This window comes from Vespa crabro, chromosome 19 (assembly GCF_910589235.1).
Source record: "Vespa crabro chromosome 19, iyVesCrab1.2, whole genome shotgun sequence".
Taxonomy (NCBI): domain Eukaryota; kingdom Metazoa; phylum Arthropoda; class Insecta; order Hymenoptera; family Vespidae; genus Vespa; species Vespa crabro.
In genome coordinates this window covers 1,782,501-1,787,500 of record NC_060973.1, presented here as the reverse complement: position 1 = coordinate 1,787,500, position 5,000 = coordinate 1,782,501, and the positions used below count along the sequence as shown (strand labels likewise).

At 32.8% G+C, this 5,000-nt stretch overlaps 1 protein-coding gene across 1 annotated transcript in view; it reads left to right on the top strand.

The window, feature by feature from the left end:
* The window catches only part of LOC124430678 (rho GTPase-activating protein gacU), a 34,010-nt gene that overhangs the window by 21,407 nt on the left and 7,603 nt on the right, over positions 1–5,000 (top strand). The window lies entirely within an intron of this gene.

Sequence of the window (5,000 nt, the reverse complement as noted above, 5' to 3'; positions counted from 1 at the left end):
GACATATCGTACGTTATATATATATATATATATACATATGTATATGTGAAATAGTAAAAATATAGTCATTTAAAATTATCGATAGGGAAACAACGAAACGTAAAACAGTTTTGAAAGATGGGTAAGGGGGAGGATGGGGAGGGGAGTTTAAAGTACGTTCACGATCGACCATCTGATGTCGGACTTGGTTCAACGAACACGAACAATGTCGATGCGGTGTATTCGATTTTTGAATTTAAACCGCCCGCTTTGAGATCGGGGTTGAACCTGACTGAATTCCCTCTACCACCCCTCCGCAAATCATCTATATCCCTCGAAGGGATCACATCGTGTTGCATTGTCGATAGGTTTAACGCGCGGGTGTTCACATTCGATTCAAAAACCTCTTTTTTTTCTTTTTCTTTTTTTCTTTTTTTTTCGTTTTTTTTTTCTTTTTTTCTTTTTTTATTATCTTTATTTTACACTCTCTTTATTTCCCACCAATTTCTTTTGTTACGCGTTCGATGATTTTCATTCTTCTTTTTTCTTCGTTTTCATTTCTGATTTTTCTTTTTTTCTTTTTCTTGATAAGAAAAATATAGCCTATATTGAAGTTCGAATTTGTTATAAATATTATCATAAAGAGAAATCGATCAAATGATCGTATAATTAAATGATAATATCAATAATTTCTCAAATTCGTTGTCAATTAATTTTATTTGTTTATCTTAATTATGACGATATGGAAAATAATTATTTAGAAAAGATAAATTCGTTCGTTTGTCGATTTGATAGAATCTATTCCTAGACCGAAAAGACATTAAATATTAGACATTAAGTTGAATTAATCCGTAAATAAGTACTGTTATAAGTAGGAAGTTCATTGAAAAAAAAAAAAAAAAAAAAAAAAAAAAAAAAAAAAAAAAAGAAGAAGAAAAAGAAGAAAAGAAAGCCAAGAAATGATATTTAATAATCAAAATGTTTTATAATAAGAATCTCAATTTTACTTTGTTAATTCATTAATGTCAAGTTAATTCTAAATAGATGTTAATTTATTATAACTTTTTATAATATTTATACACTTATTTATAAATCAATTTAAGATATTTTTAGCTGCATACAGATATATATATATATATATATATATATATATATATATATATATATATATATATACATATATATACACATACGTATATCTAAAAAAATTTCAACGAAGGATCGAGTTTATTCGGTACGCACGACCGACGGATCAACCGAGCCTATCCTTAAAGGCTTCATCACGAAGCGTGAAGCACGGTAGCACCCCTTTCTCCCCCATAGCTATCCGTTTTGTCGTAAGAGTTAACCCCTTTTTTCTAGCAGAACGCGAGCGAAGCTCGTGCTCGTCCCTTTTCCTATACACACACACACACACACACACACACACACTATATTATATTCCTTGGTTCTGCCCCTTTCGTTGTCTTTTTTGTCAGAATTTTTTTTCTTTTTTTCTTTTTTTTTTTTTTTTTTTTCTTTCACTTTACAAACCGGCCAACTCGAAGCAGCCTAATTAGAATCTTCCTATTGTTTGGCCACGTGGTACGCACGAGCCATGTATATAACGTACGAACGTGCGTGCCTGCTCGTGTCGTCTTCGTCTCGTCTCATATCGTTTAGTTTCTTTTCGTTTCGTTTCATTCGCTGCGTGTGCCCAGGTAAGATCAGCCGATGACAACAGGACCCTGATTATCATCATCGTCATCGTCATTATCGACCTGGTCCTGGCCCCGTAAACCTTTTCAAATTTATTAGACCATACCTGTTATCGATTAGCTTATTTCTTTTGAAAATGTTTAACGTTAAAATTTTTTCAATACGTATGTATCAGAAAGACTGTATGTATTTCTGTGTATGTATGTATCTGTTCGTGAACTATCTAATGCAAAAGAATGAAATTATATAGATTAATTAATTATTAGATATTATAATAATGTTGAAAAAAAAAAGTTATATTTTAATTTTTTAAGTACAATTGAATCTAACATTTTGTCTTATCCGATGGTGTTATTTAAAACATTAAAAATATATTGTACGAATTTTTAACTTAATTCATTAGTCTCTTTTTTCGACGATTAAAAAGTAAATATATATATATATATATATATATATATATATATATATATATTTATGTAATAAAATATTGAACGTTTTATAATAAATAAATTTCAATATTATATATCAATAATATATATCAATTCATATTGCAAGTAACAACGATGATATCAATATACATGTCAATATATATCTATATTAGAAAAAAAAAAAAAAAAAAAAAAAAAGAAAAGAACGAGAAAAGGGAAAGAAAGAAGATGTTGGACAGATTCGAAGAGTTGAAAAAAAAAAAAATATCGCTAGATAGGGAAGTTAGCAATGAGGAGATTTGAGAAGTTGGGACGAGGGAGGGGGAGGGTTGATGGTGGTAGTGATAGTGGAGGTTGGAGGTTGGAGGTTGGCTAGGGAGTAAGAGGCTAAGGGGAGTAAGAGGAGAAAGGAAGCGATAATCCGTTGAAATTGACACCAGAGAGCGCTCCGGGTGTGATGCAGATTTGATCTATCTGTCACGTTTGTCTGGAATATTAATTCTCGTCGTCGCGGGTGAGGTTTTTCAACCAGCTGCTCTTTATGGTTTCTTTCCGACCCCTTCTTAGTCCACGAAGGATTCTCCCTGTTTCTCTCTCTCTCTCTCTCTCTCTCTCTCTCTCTCTTTCTCTCGCTCTCTCTTTTTTTCTCTCGCACGTATCCCGTTTTCTTGGACCGCCTGAGGCGTCTCGAGAATTGCTTGCGAATTGGTTACATCCTGATCTCCCTTCTCTCTCTCTCTCTCTCTCTTTATCTCTTTCTGTCTTTCTCTCTCTCTTTCTATTTTTTTCCTCTATGTTGTACATCAACGAATCTTCCAACTCTATTTTTGTATTTTTTCCTTTATTTATTCTTTTGTTTTCATTTTATTTTATTATTTTCTTTTCTCTCTCTCTCTTTTTTTTTTCTTCCTTTCTCTTCTTCCTCTTCTTTTATTATTTTTATTAATATTTATTTTTTTCTTCTTCCTTTTTCTTTTTTTTTTTTTTTCCTTTTTTTTATTTGTTTTTATGCTTTTCGAGTTTAACTTCGTATATCTCGGTTTTCTTTTTATCTCGTAGAAATGGCATAAAGCTGCATTTTTTAACTCCCCGAAGACGCTTTTGTTAGAGACAAGAGGCAAATTTAATGGACCCGGTGGTCCATTCTTGATGTTTGCGGTCGGACGAACGAACGGGCGACATAAAGGATCCGTGAAAGAGAGAGAGAGAGAGAGAAAGATATATATATATATATATACAGAGAGAGAGAGAGAGAGAGAGAGAGAGAGAGAAAAAGAAAGAAAGATATTGCTCTGACCAATCTTGTCCTCGGGACCGCGTACTGACCGCAAGGTGTACGTTTGCGATCGTACATGGATATTAAAGTTTCACTTGTAAGAGTTATTCCTTGCTAAAAATATATTTTCAAAGTGATTCTACCGACTTCTAGCTTACGATCCGGTTAATGTAAATCCATCTAAATTAAGCGAAAATATATAATTGGATTTCGTTGATTGATTTCTTATGTCCTTTTTTTCTTTTTCTTTTTCTTCTTCTTTTTTTTTTTTTTTTTTTTTTTTTGGTTAGTTTCGTTTCCTTTCGTTCTTCGTTTAAATATAATTCCAATTTAAATTCATCCGTCTAGAGTAATTATTGTCGATCGTTGTGACGGAACAATGATAAATCCTTGTATTATCATTTTTGCTCAGTATAATTATCAGGTTCATTAACAAATGGAGTCATTTAAATGGGGCAAGGTGGACGTTCAAGCGTAATAAGGAAAAAAAAAAAAAAATAGAAAAAAAAGAAAAAAAAAAAAAAAGAAAAAATTTAAATGGATATTGATATGAAGAATTTCTAAAGATTCACATGACCGTACATGTCCCTGATTAAAATCGCCCACAATCTATCTACCTGGATAGGATCCATTGCAAGCGCCGGCCCTTTTAAGTGCAACCCTTGTGCCAGGGACAAAGTGCATACGTCGCATACGTTGGCTAATCGATATTTTAATATTGTCACACGCCATTCTGGATTACGATCCTTTGTGTACCGTGACGTCACGCGGGTGCGAAAGCTCTCGATAGGGACGAGAGCGGCAGATGTGGTTGCTGTTTCGTTCGTCGTAATAATAATAAAAAAAAAAAGAAGAAGAAAAGAAAAATCGAAAAAAAAGACAAATACTAATCTTTCCTTCTTAACTTCTTATAGAAGTTTAATTTCTTTTATATTCTATCCACCTACCCTCGCGACCCTTTCTCTCTCTCTATAATCCAAAATTTTCTTACGTAGATATTGTTCTTATGGTTCGAAAAAAAAAAAAAAAATAAAAAGAAAAAAAAATAAAATAAAAGGAAAAAGAAAAAAGATTTTCTTTTTGTTTTATTAGATAAACATAGAGAAGCATAGAAATAGTATTCTTAAACCCATGCAAATTTGTGCATTTTAAGAATATATAAGATCCCTTTTCGAAGGATCATCTCAACAATAGAAAAGAAAGAATAGTATATACATACATGTACACACACTCACACACGCATACATATACATAAGGTAGATACATATCTTATACATACGAGAAAATATTTTTCAAGGTATATATCACAAAGAGAGAAATAGAGAGAGAGAGAGAGAGAGAGAGAGAGAGAGAGAGAGAGCGAGATTCGCTCATCTTTCGAAAACGTCGCTTTGCGATCACCCCAACCGGCAGTGGTTGCTCGTTTCGTATGAAGTCTTCCGTGAAAGGGTTGAAAGGAAGTATTCGAAAGGATGACCATGGCACTGCTTGTCGTTAAACAATGGTATATTCCGAACGATTTACCCCAAACGTCGGGCGGACCAATTTGACGGGTAATTTCTGAAGAAAATCGTTCGGTCACCGTTCCAAAAGATTTCTCTCTTCCACTATATCGGTAT